Source organism: Suncus etruscus, chromosome 11 (assembly GCF_024139225.1).
Source record: "Suncus etruscus isolate mSunEtr1 chromosome 11, mSunEtr1.pri.cur, whole genome shotgun sequence".
Taxonomy (NCBI): Eukaryota; Metazoa; Chordata; class Mammalia; order Eulipotyphla; family Soricidae; genus Suncus; species Suncus etruscus.
In genome coordinates this window covers 78,012,227-78,032,343 of record NC_064858.1, presented here as the reverse complement: position 1 = coordinate 78,032,343, position 20,117 = coordinate 78,012,227, and the positions used below count along the sequence as shown (strand labels likewise).

The following is a 20,117-nucleotide window of genomic DNA, read 5'->3' as shown; positions in this document are numbered from 1 at the left end:
TCTCCTTCCTTCCTTCCTTCCTTCCTTCCTTCCTTCCTTCCTTCCTTCCTTCCTTCCTTCTTCCTTCCTTCCTTCCTTCCTTCCTTCCTTCTTCCTTCCCTTCCTTCCTTCCTTCCTTCCTTCCTTCCTTCCTTCCTTCCTTCCTGGAGGGCTATGCCCAACAGTGCTCAGAGCTTATTCCTCACTCTCTCTCAGGGATAACTCTTGGCAGGCTTAGGGGACCTGTTGGGGTCCTGGGAATTGAATCCAGGTCAGCAACATGCAAGGTAAGCACCTTATCTGCTGTACTATCGTTCTCTCTATTTTCTCCTCTTAAGTTCTTTAAAATATGAATGATGGCTGAAAGCAAAATTCATAACATTATCTGATGAGCTTTTCAATATATAGATGCTATTAATAAAATAATAAAAACATAAAGGAAGTAATCAAGTGTATATATACTAAAAGTTTCACATTACACTTCAAGTGGTAAATATTAAGTTTTTTCTTTTTTCTTTCTTTTTTTTTAGCAGTTTATTTATTTATTGCTTGGTTTTTGGAACACACCTGGCGATGCAAAGGGGATTACTCCTGGCTCAGTGCTCAGAAATAGCTCCTGGCAAGCTTGGGGGACTTATGAGATGACAAAAATCAAACCGGGTCCATCCTGGGTCTGCCACATGCAAGGCAAATGCTCTACCACTGTGCTATCTCACTGGCTGCAAGTTTTTTTTGTTTGTTTGGTTGGTTGGTTTTGGGGCTACACCCAGTGATGCTCAGGGGTTACTCCTATCTCTGCACTCAGAAATCACTCTTGGCTTGGGGGATTATATGAGACACTGGGGATTGAACCCAGGTCTGTCCTGGGTCAGTCATAGGCAAGGTAAACAAACACCCTACCACTGCACTATTGCTCCGGCCCCGAGTTTTTCTTTTTTTTTTTTTATTAGCAATACTCGTGCCTCAGATTAACCTCATTGGCTATGATACTGCCACTACACAAAGCTAAGTGGTAAATATTAATTCTAACTAAATAATTATTTATATAATAGTCCTTATGTATACTGTAGTCCCCACTAACCTAACAAAAAAACTCAGCAGATATGCTGAGATGTGCTCAGGAATTGTTCATTACTTGCCTTGCAGCATGTGTGAGGCCCTGGGTTCAATCCCTGGCACAGAAAAAACACAGTAGATAAATTAAAGTAAAAAATTATTTTTTAAAATCTCAAGTAGTCACAAAAAGCAAAAGAAACAAACACAAATAAAGAAACAAAGAAAAACAAACGGCAAATGTCATAACATCATAAATGCACTAAATACATTAGGTATAAGTTTAAAATAATGTACGCTAAATGTAGTAAGGCAGTCTAGACTGAATCAAGGAATAGAAAAAGACATTTGTAGAATATTCGGTGAAACCCTAATAAAAATCTGTAGCTTACTTAATGTACACTAAACAAATGTCAACTGCTTAGTTTTGATAAATGTACTATGGTTATATAAGAAGTCAACAGAAAAGGAGGCTAGATGAAGGGCATATACGAACACTACTGTTTTGCAACTTAGAAATCTCAAATAATGTTAAAACTAAAAAAATCTTATAAATATAGGGAAAAATACATACCGTTATGAAAATAAGAGTAAAAAAAACTATAGTGGCTATATTAATATCAAAGTAGACATTAAAGTATTACCAAGAATAAAACGGGATCTTCAATAATTATTTTTTAAAAAATAAATTCATACAAAACCATAATCATCCTTAAAAAACGCCTAACAAGTCTTTCAAAACAAATAAAGTGAAAATTGATAGAACTAAGGAAAAAGTACAAAATCTGGGGCTGGAGCAGTGGCACAAGGGTAAGGAGTCTGCCTTGCCCGCACTAGCCTACAACGAACCACATGGTTCGATCCCCCAGCTTCCCATATGGTCCCCCAAGCCAGGAGCGATTTCTGAGTGCATAGCCGGAAGTAGGCCCTGAGTGTCACCAGGTGTGTCCCCAAAACAAAATCAAACAAACAAACAAAAAAAGAAATGCAAAATGTTTACTTTGCAACTAATTATAAATTACAATCATTATTAATTTTTTTTTCAAAAGTAGGTGCTATCACTCCAGTGCTGGTCAAGTAATTCTGGTAGTGGTCCCCAGGAACCTTGCACATTAAGCACTATGTGGGCAGCATGGCCCTCCCCCAAAGTAGGGGAAATAAGACAGAATCAGTGTGAAATAAATCTCCACACTGTGAAATCACCCTCACACTGTATTTTCAACCAGGTGAATGGGTCTGAAGAAGCAGGGTAGCCACGAAGAATTAATAAACCTCACCAGTCAGGAAAGAGTCATTTAGTCAGTGGCTTCTTGATTCGTGGTCTATCACACCAAGACAAACTGATACTTGTTTTTATTTACCAGCCAGGAGGGGGAGAGAAAAGTGAGATCTAGGTGGACTTTTACATATCAAAAAGATAGGTTTAGAGGAAAGAAGATGGGGAATGCCTTTGTTTTGGGTTAATAGCTGGATGCCATCTTACAATTTCACCCTTTCTGTTCAAAACAAAACAACCACTTTTATAAGTTCTTATCTGGGGCTCCTGCCTCTGTTTTCTGCCAGAGGTTATTACAGGCAAAATAAAAATTGGGGAAATAAAATGAAAAAAATCAGGCCCAGAGAGATAGCACAGCAGTGTTTCCTTGCAAGCAGCCGATCCAGGACCTAAGGTGGTTGGTTCGAATCCCAGTGTCCCATATGGTCCCCCATGCCTGCCAAGAGCTGTTTCTGAGCAGACAGCCAGGAGTAACCCCCGAGCACCGCTGGGTGTGGCCCAAAAACCAAAAGCCAAAAAAAAAGAAAAAATCCTCTAGCAGAAGGTGGTGAGCTGTAAAAAGCATCATAGGTTAGATTGTGTATATACCATTCTCAAAACGATCACCTTTTTCCATATCTATTTCCTATACATATCACAAAAAATTTCCCATAGACTTCTATGAAACATATACATTAGAACCTTTCTGCAAATATACCTAATTTGAAATTTCTTGAACATTCTTACAACAAGCACTGTAATGAGTCTATAGCATCCAAGTTCTTTTCTATAAACTTCTCTAAACAAAATCATAAGAACATTTCTGAAGATATACATACAGTTTGAAAATAAGTTTGCTAAAATATTCTTATAATGAGCACTGTGATAATCTATAGTGTCTAAGTTCCTTTTCCATTGACTTCTGTGGACAAAAGCATCAGAACATTTTTGTAGATATAATTTGAGAATACGCTGCTTAGTAACATACACAATCAAGCATCACACCAATAGGAAATGTGGCCTCATCCCCCCATTCTTCCCAGGTAACTTGATCTTACCTGCAAGACCCTGCCCATTCCTGGGAGGAGTCTTGGAAAGGTTAGATAAGGCTTTGACCAGAGAGAATTAAGGTCCCTTTTTGGTCTTTGGCCAGGATGGAGGTTGGAGGAGACATGTATGAAAGAAGTAAGACGCAAGGCTAGCTAAGAATGGCATGCTGGGCTAGCTAAGAATGGCATGTGTAAATGGTGAGCAGCCACATCAGTTGGCCAGGGCAATAAAGATGTTATCTCTCTGGAAGCCTGCCTGTGAGTGAGTTCAATACCCTTCGCTTTCCTGGACCCATACCCCCACCCGGTTGATGGGGGATGGAGCCATGTGGCCAGGGCCTAAGAACAAAGGCCTCCATCCACCATCCAAGGCCATCCTAAGGGCTGTTTTGCTATAGGGAAACATTTAGTAGGATAGCTGAGAACCATTAAAAATCTAACATTATACATTTCTCCAGAACTGTGCATACTACTATTAAACCATTAGAATTGGATATAAATTTTTTTGTTTGCAGTGGTGCATAGAACAAAAGAGTAGCTACTAAGATCTATACAGGTAGAACACACAGTTTAATCACCCATATTGTGACATCACCCCCATGTGCCATATTTCCAACCCCAGGTGTATGGGTCTGAAGAAGGGTAGCCGTGAAGAATTCATAAACCAAGCCAGTCAAAAAAATTATGGAGTCAGTGGCTTCTTGCCTGGTAGTCTCTCTGCTGCCAAGCCAAACTTTTTCCTGTCTTTAGTTGCCAGCCAGGATTGGGGAGGAAAATGAGATCTAGGTAGACTTTTACATAACAAAGGGGTATGTTTGAAGAAAAGACAAAGATGGGGGAATGCCTTTGTTTTGAGCTAATGGCTGGGAGTCATTTTACAGAGAAGAACTAAGTTCTATTATTAAGCAACCAAACATAATTCAATTAGAAAATATTCTACCTAAGAGCTGCAGAAAACACTTTCCTCTTTTGAGTTTATTGATTTACGGTAACTCATCTACAAAAATATCCAAATTCTGGAGTACAGCTTAATATCTCAATGTGTGTGTAAGACTCATCACATTCACAGAATTTCTAATGTTATCACACTATTTAAAATGCCTTCCTTAACCATTTCTCCCATCATCCTTCCATTCTGATAACCATCAATCTTTGCAGAGTAAGAGTTCCTGTATGTTCAGGGTTTACTATTGTATTTTGGAAGCTCCTTTTCCTTGGCGATTTATATTTCACATATGAATGAAGCTATCTAATAGTTGTCTTGCAATTCCTATTATTCTGTAAAGCTTAATCACCTCAAGTTCCACCAATGTTGTAAAAAGTCTTTTTTTATCAGCTGACTACTAGCCCATTGAGATTATACAGCCTTTCTAGTACAAATGGACACACATCAAGATAGACAATATATTGAAAAGAAAGAGTAGAATAGAGGAGAAAAGAAGGGGAAAAGAGAGAAGAAAGAAGGACATAAAGAAGAAGAATGAAGAAAAAAGGAAGTAGGGAAGAAGAAGAGGGGCGAGAAGGAAGAGGAAGAGAAAGTATATATCATAAATAAAAGCCTGCTGAGCTTTTATTTCTGAGACTTTCTCTTTGATCAGTACATTATTTAGAACTGTGTTGTTTCAAGTGTTTGGAAAATTTTTCATATGGTCAAAGGGCATACTTGTATTAATTTTGTATTTTTAAATTTGTGAAGTTTTTGCCTGGCCATGGAGTTCCAGAGTGGGGTTGTCTAGATTGCCTTGGTGTATGTGGTGGCATCAACATTTGAACTCACATTTCAAAGCAAGTGTTTTTGCCACTGAGCAATATTCAATAGATTTTTATTTATGACAGTTAATTTAAATACAAAAGAGCCAAGTGCATAAAATGGAGAAACAAATGTCTCTTTATAGACCAAACACCTCATGATATTAGTTTCTGAGGTGTGTTCAAGGATTCAACTCTACTGGCAAATAAAGTAAAAATAAGAATGGGGTCAATATCAAACTAAGATGAGAAGACACAAAAAGACTTTAAAACAAAAAAGAGGGGCCTGAGAAATAGTAGAGTGGGAGCGCACTTGCCTTGCATGCAACCAACCTGAGATCAATTCCCAGGCATCCCGTTATGATCTCCGAGCATGTCCAGGAATGATTCCTCAGTGCAGAGCCAGGAGTAACTCCTGAGTTACATTCTATAGCAGGGGTCTTCAAACTTTTTAAACAGGGGGCCAGATCACTGTCCTTCAGACTGTTGGAGGGCCAGATTATAGTAAAAAACAAAAATTATGAACAAATTTCTATGCACACTGCATATATCTTATTTAGAAGTGAAGAAACAAAATGGGATTAAATACAATATGTGGCCCATGGGCCGTAGTTTGAGGACCATTGTTCTATACGATGTAACACCCCAAAACAAAAACAAACAAAAAAAATCCTACTGAGTAGTAATAAATGTACATATACCACATTTCTGACAATGAGTGAATTCTAAGAAATATAAAAGCACTCATAAAAACTCAACAAAACAACCTTATGCCACAACCTAAGTGCCAACAAACAACCTTATGAAAAAATAAAAATAAATAAAAAAGCAAAGATCTGAAAGACACTTCTCTCAAAAGGCACATGAAAAATTTCTCAACACTGATAATCAGGAAGACAAAGATCAAAAGGACAGTAAGTTAATTCACCTCACAGAGAATGACCTATTTCAATAAGGCCCATAACACCGAGTGCTGGCGGGATGTAGGGAGACAAGAAACTCCTTTACTGTTTGTCAGTGGGAATGCAAACTAGTTCAGTCTCAATGGGAAATAGTACAGAGACTTCTGAAAATATTAAAAATAGAACTTCAATATGATCCAGCCGTCCACTCTGAGGTATCTATCCCAAGAACATAAAGTGATTTGATTTCTAAAAAGCATACCTATGTGTGTTTACTGTAGCACTATTTACAATAGTCAAGATCTGGGTACAATCTACACACCCAACAACAGATGAGTTGACAAAAAAGTTGTTTGTTATCCTAGTACCTTTCAAAAACAATGGTAGGAGGAGAGTTAATATATATGTATAAGCAAACCCCATAAGACAGAATTGACATTGGAGATGGGGGTGGGGGGAAGAAAAAATGGTAAGAAAAAGTTCTAATGGTGAAGGCTACTAGAACTTTAGTGAAGGTGCTGGGTGATAACAATGTACCCCTTGATATGTAAAAGCATTTAAGAGCCTAGGAGTTACTTCAAAGGCTGGAGTACATCACTTGCATGTACAAGATCACAAACTCAGTCCTTGAATGATTTGGGTTTGATCCCCAGCACCTTGATCCCACTGCCAGGGTGGTGATCCCAGAGCACAAAGCCAGGAATATATTTTCTTAGAATGAAGAAAATAAAACTATATTTTTCACAGATGACATAATTGTTCACATGTAAAAAAACAAATGATTATTATTGAGCCTTTAAAAGGAAAGTTACACATGAAGCATGAATCCAATGCTCTAAAACTGCAAAACTGGGACTGTAGCTTAATGGGAGAGTCTATGCCTAGCAAGGGTGAGGCCATGAGAATTTAAATCCTAGTGCCACCTCACATACCAAGTAGATTCCTGCAGCACAACTATGTGATCCCTAGCACCCACCAACTTTCTTTTACCAAAGGTGCTCTGTGCAAAGACCTCAGCCTCCCAACCTGCAGCAGCTTATCAAGGTCACTGATGGAGTAGAAGCCAAAAAGAAAGAGGGGACCAACAGCAGGGAGATGAGTGGGTCTCTCACCCAGATTCTGGCCCAAGAATCTAAGGTCTTTGTGTTCCAGGCAACCTCAGCAGCCTACCACAGAAGGTGGAGATGGCAAATCCAAGCCCAGCTGAAGCACAACTGAGGAGAAGCTGCTTTCAGAACCTTCTGCTAGTTTCTAGGTTACTCTCTTGACCCTATTTGCATTAGTCATTATATTGCTGGTTAAACTGTGTGTTCTACCTGTATAGATGTTAATAGCTTCTTTTGTTCTATGCCCCACTGCAAAGAGAAAATTTTATATCCAACTCTATTGATTTAGTATTAGTTTGCACAGTTCCAGAGAAATGCATAATGTTAGTTTTTTTCCTAATAATATCTTAATGTAAGTATCATGGTTACAAACATGTTTGTAGTTGAGTTTCAGTTGTAATAAGTACACCCTCCTTCACCAGTGCAACCTTCCCGTTATCAATGATCCCCATCTCTTTCCTCCCTCACCCCCTGACTGTCTTCCAGATAGGCATTCTATTTCTCTCACTCACTACCATTGTCATGATAGTTATCGGTGTAAATATTTCTCTAACTGGAATCACCACTCTCTATGTTAAGCTTCATATCATGGGCTGGTCTTTTCAGCCTTCATTTCTATTATTTCTGGGTATTATTATCAAAATGTCTTTTGTTTTTCTTAAATTGTTAATGACTTCAGCTATTCTAGTGGATGTTTTCCAATTGCTGTGATGTTTCATTGTGTATACTATTTAGCAACTTATTCTCAAATTATGTCTACAAAAATATTCTAATGTTTGTGTCCACACAAGTCAATGGAGGGGCCATAATGGTGGCACAGGCCGTAAGGCGTCTGCCTTGCGTGCGCTAGCCTAGGATGGACCGCAGCATCCCATACGGTCCCCCAAGCCAGGAGCAATTTCTGAGCACATAGCCAGGAATAACCTCTGAACATCACGGGTATGGCTGGAAAAAAAAAGTCAATGGAAAAGGAACTTGGAAACTATAGACTCTTATTATCTCATTATAAGAGTGTTTTAGCAAATTTATTTCCAAACTGTGTGTATGTGATTTTGTTTTGATTTTGGGCTACACCCAGTGATGCTCAGGGGTTACTCCTGGCTATGTGCTCAGAAATTGCTCCTGGCTTGGGGGACCATATGGGATGCCGGGGATCGAACTGAGGTCCATCCTGGGTTGACTGCGTGCAAGGCAAGTGCCCTACTGCTGCACTACCTTTCCAGCCCCTGTATGTGATTTTGTTTAGAGAAGTTTATGGAAAAGAAAATTAGATGCTATAGACTCATATTACAGTGCTCAGTGTAAGAATGTTTAAGAATTTTGAAGTTAATTTTCAAATTAATCTGCAAAAAGGTTCTAATGTTTATGTTTCAGAGAAGTCTATGAAAAGAATTGTGATATGTGTAAGACAAGGATATAGAAAAAGCTGATTGTTTTGAGAATGATGTATATACAATCTAACCTATGATGCTTTTTACAGCTCACCTGACCTTACTGCTAAAGAATGTTTTCTCATTTTATTTCCCAACTTTTATTGTACCTATGCAAATTAACAGCCCCTCTGGGAATATATTTTATATCTGATGGCTACATATATAGCCTTTCTCTTTTATTTATCTTTGAACAGCAAGGGTGAATATGTTAGTTGACACCCTGATATTACCCAAAACAAAGGCATTCCCCAATTTCCTCTTTCCTTTAAACCTATCCCTTTGATATGTAAAAGTCTACCTGGATCTCACTGTACTGAAAATAAAGAAAGGTCAGTTTGGCTTGGTGCTAAGCCATACTGCAAGGCAACAACAACAACAACAATAACAACAAAACCAAACTGACTCCATGATTCTCTCCTGATTGGCTTGATTTATTAATTCTTTGCAGCTACCCTTCTTTAGACTCATCCACCTGAGGTTGGAAATACAGTGCATGGGGAGATTTTATACCCAACTAGTGTGCAACTCCCCTCCTCCAAGTCATTACATAAGTATAAAAAAAGGTAAATGCGGAGAGATATAGTATAGTGGGTAGGGTGCTTGCCTTGTATGCAGAACCTAAGTTGGATCCCAGAAATCCTATGTGGTCTCCCAAACCCCACAAGAAGTGATTCCTGAGCAGAGAATCAGGAGTAAACCCAGAGTACAACCAGGTATGCCACCCACCAAATGAAAATTTAAAAATAAAATGCTTTATTTTTAAAAATTCACAAAACTGTATACCTAGTATTATAGTATTATTTATACACTTTTTAAAATTTATTTTAAATTTTAAATAATGATTCAAAAAACCCCGAAAGCTATTAAAAATGTTAAAAGGAAGAAATGTATTGCCATACTTGTGCTATACCTCCAAAGCCTTTCAAACATTAGCACTACCTTTTATTCTTGTTAAAGAAACCATATCCTATTTAGTTACAATACTCTAATATAAGTATGCTTCTGAATAGAAAAGAGAATTCATTCAGTCTGTCATAAGAGCATTGTAAGTTTGTCCAAGGCCACAAACAGACTACAGGGCTTCTGATCTTTAAATATATGTCATAAAACATCAGATGTAGTGAGAGTATTGGGCATTTTAGTGGTGACAGAGTGAAGTAACTTTGCACATCAATATCATAAATGTTAACATTATTGTAACCATGTTTCCTGAACTATAACAAAAATCCAATGCTTTAAAGTCTATATATCTGTACTACATGGAAGATTTTTTTTTTATAAAACCCCCAAAAGTCAGCATTGAATTTTCACAAATAAAAGTTCTTAGTGCTGGAGTGATATAGTTCAACAGGTAGGGCACTTGCCCTGCACACAACCAAACCAGGTTCAATCCCCAGCATCCCAGATGGTCTCCCAAGCCCCACCATCTCAGAGCATCTCTGGGATGTGCTCCCCCCTCAAAAAAAAAAAAAGTTCATTCTGTGATTAAACCATGTGAGAGTAAAACTGGAAAAATCTCAACAAAGGCAGTGCTTTATGTTTCTGAAACACTGACTAGAAATGTGACCTTGCTTACTGGAGATGACCTTCTTGATATTTCATGGATTGCATGGATAAATGCACTGCTTTTCCAAACACCTTTTTCTGAGCACTCCCCCAGGGAAATTCTGGGGCTGTAGAGCAGAGCCCAAGCAGAACACAAGGCACATTCCCATGTGGCTGCCAAGTCTTATCACAGGAACCCAGTGAGATAGCCCTATTAAGGAGTGTAAAGTAACAGCCAAGACAATTCCTACAACTTACAAGGGGCAATACAACCAAATGCTTACCAAAGGTCAGGGAGGAGCATGGGGTTTGGAAAAAAGTCTCCAAAGGGAAGACTGGATATAATTAAAATTAAAGATAGAAAACTCTTGGACATAATTAACAAGTCTTTGCTATCTACTCATCACAAATTTTGACTTATAAGTTTTTGAACAATTTTTAGTGCCAAGCACCTTCATCATAGATGCCAAAGAAAAAAGAATTCTTACCCTTTGACACTTATGTTTAAAGTTTCCTGGATTGATCAGAAAAACATCTTATGAGGCAAGCTGAAAATCTAATTACACTGTTTCCCCACTACACTTTATCAATTTGTGCCCTGGTCTTATAACACCCCCATCCCGCCTACTTTTCTAAGAACAAGAAGCAAAAGAAAAGTTTTTAACAAATGTCAATTCTACTAAAACATTACCTGTGCTTTTAGAAAGTCTGGGTTAATACACAAATTATATCATTTAGTTAAATGGTCTTAATGTATTCTCCTCAGCCCCTGCTACCATAAAAATGCCTTCCCAAGGGTGTGTGTTTAATTATTCTTAAACACCGTGAGCATTCCAAACTAAGAAGTAGACATAAACTTACAATCTGATTGCACAGAGAGCCTCCTAATGGGAGCACTGTAAGGATGCCTAGCATTCCTAAACAGAGTGCTAAATTTACTAGTGTCTTGTACATGAACTCTGCCTGCTCTACTGGTTCCACACAAACCATAGGGACTTCTGCCAACTGTGAGTGTAAACTGTAGGCAAATGCTATTGGAATTTACAAAAATTAAAAATCTTTAGTGGTAAGAAGGAAAATATTAACAAATTAAATGAACATTTTATAATATTAAATTAAACTGTCTCTAGGTGGATTGTTGTTTTACATGTTCTTGTTCTGATGTTCCACTTTATTAGTGAGAACACAGAGAATAAAGAAGTTGGTTCGGTTTTCCTTAAGGAAATACTAGCAGCAGAATCGCTAAGCTTCTGCAGAGAAATAATTAAAAATTAAAAATAGGGGCCTGAGAGATAGCACAGTGGTTAAGGTGTTTGCCTTGCACACGGAGACCCAGGACAGACCCAGTTCGATTCCTGGCATCCCATACGGTCCTCCGAGTCTGTCAAGAGTGATTCCTGAGTGCAAAGCCAGGAGTAACCTCTGAGCACTGCTGGGTGTGGCCCCAAAACAAAAAAAAATTAGAAATAAAGATAGCTTGTTCACCAAGACACTTTGGGCTAGATTACCAACATGTACTACAAAACATTCAAAGATTTTTCTTTGGGGGGGGAGATAGGGATTTGGAAGCCATGCCTGGAAATGCACAGAGATTGCTTCTAGCAGTACTCCAGCTCCATATGGGCTACTGGGAATCAAATCCAGGTCGGCAGCACTAATCAGCGACACCAGTTGGCAGCATACAAGGCAAATGCCCTACCCACTATATTATCACTCTAGTCCCAACATGCACCAATTGGGGTGAGGACACTCATAGTGGCAGACAGGGGATATTCCCGGCTCTCCTCTGCACTCAGAAAACTCCTGACAGGAGCCGGAGAGATAGCATGGAGGCATTTGCCTTACATGCAGAAGGACGGTGGTTCGAATCCTGGCATCCCATATGGTCCCTCAAGCTTGCCAGGAGCGATTTCTGAGCATAGAGTAACCCCTGAGCACTTATGGGTGTGACCAAAAAAAAAAAAAAAGAAAAAAAAAAAGAAAAAGAAAAAGAAAACTCCTGACAGGCTCAAGGAGACCATATGGGGTACCAAGGATCAAAACCAAGTTAGCCATGTAAGAGGCAAATGCCCTACCTGTTGTGCTGTCACTCCAGCCCCACACAGAGTTTTCTAAGTAACAGTTTCCATCTCCATAAACCCAAATCATCTTTATTTTCCCTAAATATATATATTTTCCCTAAATAAATCATTCATAAAATCCTATTGAGTTTTCCTATAAAACTATCTTACTTTAGAAAGTATTAATCAGGGGCCAGAGAGATAGCATGGAGGTAAGGCGTTTGCCTTTCATGCAGAAGGTCATCGGTTCGAATCCCGGCGTCCCATATGGTCCCCCGTGCCTGCCAGGAGCAATTTCTGAGCATGGAGCCAGGAGTAACCCCTGAGCACTGCCGGGTGTGACCCAAAAACCACAAAAAAAAAAAAAAAAAAAAAAAAAAGAAAGTATTAATCACACACATCACATGATACATATATACAAATTACGTGCACTATTTCTTGCCTTCATCTTCACTAATATCCTTGTCCAAGCTTTTATTACCAGACAGGTTCAGGGGTTACTCCAGATTTTGCTCTCAGAAATCTCTCCTGGCAGGCTCGAGGGACCATATGGGATGCCAAGAATTGAACCTGGGCCCATCCTGGGAGGCAGTGTGCAAGACAAACTCCCTACCACTATACTAACGCTTCTGCCCTGCACAGTTTGGGGTTTTTGTTGTTGTTGTTTTGTTTGTTTGTTTTGTTTTTGTTTTTGGTTTTTGGTTTTTGGTTTTTTTTTGGTTTTTGGGTCACACTCGGTAGCGCTCAGGGGGTACGCCTGGCACTACACTCAGAAATCGCTCCTGGCAGGCCTAGGGGACCATATGGAGTCCCAGGACTCGAACCACCATCCTTCTGCATGCAAGGCAAATGCCTTACCTCCATGCTATCTCTCCGGCCCCCCTGCACAGTTATTTTTAAAGGGCAGTCATAAACGAAATATTTAAGACTGTTATTATTAAACTTATTTCCAATTTTTCCAATTTAGAGATTAGACCAAGAAAGCAATTTGAGGCAAAATTCTAGCAGAGCTGGGGATAAAAAATTTAAAGCAATTACCAGGGATAAGAGATAATACAGGGGGTGAAGAGCCAAGCTTTGCAAATAGAAGATCCTGTTTCAATCCCCAGAATGATACCCTGAGCATATGGTAGACATAGTCAAGGAAGCCTCTGAGCACTGCTAAAGTAGCCAGGTAGTTTCTAGCACTGCGGAGCCCTTGCACAGACCCCACTTGCTTGAAGGTGCCCTTGAGCATCCTGAGCACTGCCTGGAAAGCCAAAAAAATTTTTATGATCATTTTACCAAGACTCAATGCCCTATTCAAATATTCTGGGTCTCTCAGGTTCAAAGGATGTATCCAATGGAGAGTGCAAGGAAAGAGAAATCCCATCTCTTAAAATATGAGCCTTCCCAACTTTGTTCATCTTTACTATAGTCATTCATTCCTTTTCTTCCTCCCACTCCCCACTCTACTAGCTTGCCTCATTCTTGACTCCCTTCCCTACCACAAACCAATTTTTTAAAATGCCTTATTTTCATCAAGGCATCTTTCCTAGAAATAAAACATGTTGTCTCCTTATCATCAATAAAATCTTAGAAAATCTAATTGTGAATTCTGTAGCAAGATGAGATTTCTGAATATTCTGACCTCTGAGAAAGCTCCATGAGTCTCAATTACAACCTGCTCAATTTTCTCTGCAATTTAATAATAATGCATCAATTTGTTTTCATTTAAAAACATTTTACTCAGCTTTTTGCTAAAAGAAAATGACAATAGTGAATGTGAAGCAAAAGCCTACTCTTAATTTAAGAAGAATTCCTCCAAAAACGAGGAAATAACTATATAATAAATCAAGCTCCATTTATTTTCATGGATATCCCTTGGTATAATAAAGGATAGATGTTAAATACTGACTTCCAGGAAATATTTAAGCTTTTCACATCTCAATCTTCAAATGTCTATGCCATTAAAAATAAGGATAGAGAGTGGGCCAGAGTGACAGCACAGTGGTAAGGCATTTGCCTTGCACACGGCCAATACAGGATGAACTCCGGTTCGAATCCGGCATTCCATATGGTCCCCCGAGCCTGCCAGGAGCAATTTCTGAGCACAGAGCCAGGGCTAACTCCTGAGCGCCACTGGGTGTGACCCAAAACCAAAAAAAAAAAAAAGAAAATAAGATGAAAATGAATTTCTTACTCATAAAACTTGATTGTTTCCTTTATTAATCATTGTCTTAAAATTTAAAGTAACAGAAAACAACTTATAGTACTTTTTTTTTTTTTTGGCTTTTAGGGTCATACCTGGGGATGTCCAGGAGTTACTCTTGATTTTACACTCAGGAATCACTCCTGGTGGCTTGGAGGACCATATGGGATACCAGGGATCAAATCCGGTTGGTCGCATGCAAGACAAGTGCCCTACCTACTGTACTATCTATCGTTCTGGCCCCAAATTTAAAGTACCATTTCAATTTTTATTTTTATTTTTTCTTTTTATTGGTTTTGGGGCCACACCCAGCAGTGCTCAGGGGTTACTCCTGGCTCTGCGCTCAGAAATTGCACCTGGCAGGTTTGGGGACCATCTGGGATGGCAGGGATCAAACCCGGGTCTGTCCCAGGTCGGCCATGTGCAAATGTGCTATTACTCTGCCCTAATTTTGATTTTTCTTCATTCCCAAGTTCATAGTGGTAAAATGCAATCAGTTTAAAACCCAAAATGAGGAAAGAAAAATGATAAGTATAATTTCCTGCATCAAAAAAAAATCTATCCCTGTATAAATTAATGCTCACTATATTTCTCTAATGTTCGTACTCCCCAGGAACTCAAATGATTCTAAAATGTAAAAAAACCACACTATTTAACAGAACACAAAAGGTGCCCGTTAACATGTCCTTTAAGGAATTTCAAGTGCTGCCCACTTCTGATCTTGGACAGGCCCCCTGAACACAGGATGCCACTTTTACCACGAATGGCAAATCTAAACATGCTTCAAATCTCTCCAGCTGACTTTTAGTTATCCAATCAAATCCTTCTACGATCAAGAGTTTCAATCACAAACTAAAAGGGCCCTGGAAACTAACAGTAGACGCTAGAGCTGCTAACCTTTACTTCACTTCACACTCCTCACTTCCATAAACCTAAAGGAAATCTTAACTAATCATATTCCCTTCCACCTTTACCTTTCTAACCCATTAGCCTTCAGAAATGCTTCAGGTCAGTCTCACATGCCCTTTCAGCACAAATCCCAGTCTACTCTGTTTTTTTCTATGTCTCACACCAGTTTCCACCTTGCATAAGCAAAGTCAAAAGTTAGTGATCATAATCCTCTGTGGTTCTGGTTGTAACCTACACAGGCAATGTGAGTATTTCTAAATAGCCAGATGTGTGCACAAGAAACCAAGACATGCTGACCTTTTCAAAAGCTACAGGAGAGCTACAGGAAGTAGTGAATCTGTCCAATGTCTTCTATTTTCATTCAGACTCATTTATTGACAGATTTTCTGCTCATTTTCCCTCTTTCTTCCTGTTTCCAAAATGCCTTCCTTTATAGGTACTTTTGCCCTCTCTCTGCCCAATACAGAATCATTTGTATGCCCACTCACTAGGATATGTTTAGCTCCTAAGATAACGATAATCTCTTAAAATAAAGCCAAAATTGTTCACTTTACTTGGTTATATGAACATCCGAATATAATACCACTTCATGGGAAAGAAACCTTTTCAAGAATGAGTCAACCAACCATATTATATCCATATCCACCACTTCAATGCTCCTGTAGGGCTGGACAACTTACTTTAGCTTAGCCTGGACAATTTACTTTAGTTTCCTCAACTCAAAAAATATAAAATGGAGAATGATATTACCTACCTCAAACTATAAACTGATAGAAGGATTCACATTTTTTCTGTAACCAGACAATACAGAGTAATAGTTACCAAAAGTGATAGACAGTTGTACAACCCTGTCTGGGCCATTTCAAGTAAAGCCATTCAGAACCACAGTAAGGGGAGAACTCAGAATGGTGCTAGACTTCAGTTATGTAATCCTTATACAACTGAACCGTCCAGATCAAGTAGAATAAAGGAAGCCTCAGCTTTTGGGTTCACTCCACCTTCATATTCCAGGCTGTAGCCAAAAATGGCCCCATTGGTGAGTGCCAGAGTTTTCTGTTTCAGTAGAGTGCTATTCTCGAACAGCTTGGGGGGTGAAGGAGGAGTTACTGGGTAACCGTGTTTGCACAATGCTAGTAGAGATCAGCACAGCACAGCAACTGCACAGCAACACTTTCTTCCTTTTAGACAAGCAATGACCATTCAAGTCAGGCACCTGAAGATTTTCTCCTCTATGCCAAAATGAAAACCAAGCAAACACCTGCCTTCTGGACTTTTGAAATTTAATATGGTACACATAGACTGCATTAAATACACATATAAATGCACACTAAGCTGTGAAATATCCTAGAAGGAAAGGAAATGATGTTATTGAGCTCTATGTAGCAGAAATCATAAACAAACAGATTTCACTAATCCCCCCGAACATCATATAATGTGGATATTATTGTTACTTTTATACAGGGAACCCTGAAGTTCAGATAGATTAAATAAGCTGCCTGTGGACACAAACTCGATCAGTGACAGTCAAGATTTGAACATAGTTTTGTCCAATGTCACTGCCCGTACTGCTTAATCTTTTTTCTTCTCAATGGTTTAACTTTGGCTACCTACTGGACTTTTTGTGTGTATCATCTGAATGCCTTAGAACTTAACTGCAGTTAAGACATAGAATTTAACTGCAAGTCCTGTACTATAATTTTACAAAAGGGGGAACAGGGAAAATTTTTTCTACATTTATTTCTTACATTTAACTCCTGCTTCCTTACTATTGTTTTTAAGTTAAATTACTGGACTGGGTATAACAATATGTCATGCAGTATTTTAGTAATCAATATGTCTCAAGGATGAGAGCTATGTTCCTCTTTAATGTTTAGAAGTCAAGATTTTGAGCAAAATATTGTCTAAGCTGGCTGCTGTCCCTTGATGCACTTTATCACCTGTAAAATACTTTGCACCTAGTAGATGAAAAGAGTATTTGTAGATTCATTGATTGAATCATAACTAAGGTTTCTATATTTCTCTAGTTAACTTGATAAACTTAAATTTAAACTTAAACTTACAGGAGTCAAATTCTATGAATCATTACTTCAAGGTAACCTTTTGGAAAAACTTTAAAAAGTTTTTCAGAAAAAAAAAGGCAAATTGAAATGCAAAAATTGATTTTAAATGTCTACCAGTAGACTCTAATCTTAAGAGTTTAACATTCTCAGTTTTAAAAATACCATTATTCTAAATGACTTTTGAAAGTGCTCCCTGATCTGTATCTACAATGGGGAAAAAAGAAAGACAAAATATACACCATATAATAAAAGAGTTTTATAGAGTGTGATCTCATTTACTTTCTCAGATATTGCCTACAGAAATTAAGTATTCTTTATGTGTCTTCCAGAATAACTTATTACATAATATAAGCACATTAGAGATAATTATTTTTCATTTATTAAATGTTTTTCTCGATGTGGGTATTCTCCATCCTTACATAGTCTTCTCAAATGGTGTCAGGTTTCTCGTATACTCTTAATAAAACACTGACTGTCAAGCTTACGATAGGCACAAAAAATAGCAACTGCCCCTGATATAGCCCTAACTTATATATTTCAACCTTAAGTGTATAATCTTTTCAAAGATACTAAAGCATTTCAGTTACGGCAACACCCAAATGCAATGAGCTACTTTAGACAGTGTTAAGTTTCCCACCAGTGGAAGTATCAAAGAAAAGATCTCCCACAGGAGATTCCTGGATTGGGTGGAAGGTTCTACAAGCTAAATTTTCTGGCCCCTTTCCCATTCCAGGATTTTGAAATAATTCTGACAAACTGCTTTAGTAATGGCTTACATACTAGCCTGGCATGCAGGGTCCTTTTCCCAGCTCACTGTTCCAATTAACCCTGAGAAGATGCCCTTCTGAACCAGCTCAATTTAGCATCAACTGACTTTTCATAGAGACAAAATGTCCATAATATTAATAGCATTTTGCTGTCTGAAATTATTTAAATGGGCTCAACCAATACAGCAAAATGTCATTGTACAACTGACAGAGATCTGTTGCAGCCTGAGCTCTCTCTCTCTCTCTCTCTCTCTCTCTCTCTCTCTCTCTCTCTCTCTCTCTCTCTCTCTCTCTCTCTCTCTCTCTCTCTCTCTCTCTCTCTCTCTCCTCTCCCTCTCCCTCTCCCCCTCTCTCCTCTCTCCCTCCCGTTTTCTCCCTCCCTCTTTCCCTCCCTCCCTCTCTCATTCTCTCTCTTCCTTCCCTCCCCCCAGAGGAAAGCAAAAAGAAATCCGCAGGGCTGGCAGGGAACTGTCCTTTCAGCACCATGGCAAGAGCCCCTAACTGTCTTTTCAGCACCACTTGCAAGAAGCCCTAGAACAAACCCGACTACTGGGAGAATTTTTTTTTTTTTTAACTAAACCTCCCATGATAAAATGTCTCCCTTGATAAACCTGTCCATTTTGATTTAAAAAATTGATCTTGGAAAAAATGGGAAGATAACTGAAGCAAAGAAACTGGCCTGCACTGTAAATACACTGCACTACACATCACCAGCTCTATTAAGAAACACATTTAAACATAGCCAGAATCAGATCTTCACAGAATATGAAACATGTTTGCAGCCAGGGAGAGCCTCAATTTCTAGGACAGAGAATGCTCTCTGAATACCAAATCATCACCACCATCCTGTACCCCTCAAGCAATCAAATTCTCTTTCAGGGAGAACTGAAGGCCTTACAGGTCAATGAGTTCCGGGGGCGGGGGGAGAAGGGTGCTGCAGTATTTCAAGAACCAGGTTAAATGCAATGTGCTACAAAGCTTTCAGCATGCAAAGTCTGATTCCCAGAAGATGCCTTCCAGGATGGTATCCGGCCATTTGCATTACACATCAAAAAAAAATTTTTTTCCCCTTAGGAAAGAAAAAATTCTCCGCATCCCCAATACCTTAGACTGCACACGGAGAAACAAGAGATACGGAGATGTGACACCTACCACACCCTGGTAATGCTAAGGTCTCCCCCAGCCCTAACACATGTTACTTCCGCAAGGCTCTCCAGGTTTCAAACTTGAGAAAACAGTTCTTAAAAGCACTTTCTCCCTTGATCTTGAAAGCCCTCACCCACACTTCGGAATTCCATCTCGGCTTCTCCGCTGCCCACTGTGCATGAAAGCAGTTTTCCTGGGGCGGTAGATGCTCCATGCTGATTATTTCTCCCTTCCCGTGAATTTAGCCAAAGGTAATGCCCAGTTTCTCTCCCCTTCGCCAAGACACGACATCTTTTTTTTTTTTTTTTTTAATAATGAACACGGATGCTGAATGCTGGAATCTCCGGAGAGAAAACTGCCCCCTCCCCCCAGCGCTTCAAAAAACTGCAGTGTAAGTGAGGACAGGGCACAGGGTGGGGTAGCTGGGAAGGCACGGTTGCAAGAATCCTGTTCATCCCGCTGAGAAAAAAAATAAAATAATAAGATTCGCACCGCATCCTCCTGGAAACCCGGGGCCCCCCTGAAAAGTCCTGGATAACCCCAGGAAAGTTAGCTGCCGATCCTCCACCACCAGTGGCTGCCCACCTGCACAGAACACAGATGGACCTTTTAAGCCTGTCATGCGGAGGCTTTGCGGGGCCCCCAAATAGCAAGCCAGAGAGAGCAAAGTGGTGGGGAAGGGGGGGGGGGTCCAGGCCGGTGGTGGTGCAGCAGCGGGCGGGTCCTGGAAGCCACGGAAGGGCAGGCACCCCCATGGCTGCAGCCGGCGGTCAGGGCACCACCGGTGGGGGAGGCGAGGAGCAAGCAGCGAGCTAGCAAGGAAGCCGGGTGCAGAGCCGGGCGATGCATCGGGTGGCGTCGGGTGGGATGGGGGAAGGGGAGCTGGGGAAAGTGGGGGGAACCTCCTCGGGCA

At 39.6% G+C, this 20,117-nt stretch overlaps 1 pseudogene; it reads right to left on the bottom strand.

Moving 5' to 3' along the window:
- Positions 1 to 902: 902 nt before the first annotated feature.
- LOC126023388 (uncharacterized) lies at positions 903 to 986 on the bottom strand (annotated as a pseudogene).
- Between the last annotated feature and the right edge of the window lie 19,131 nt (positions 987 to 20,117).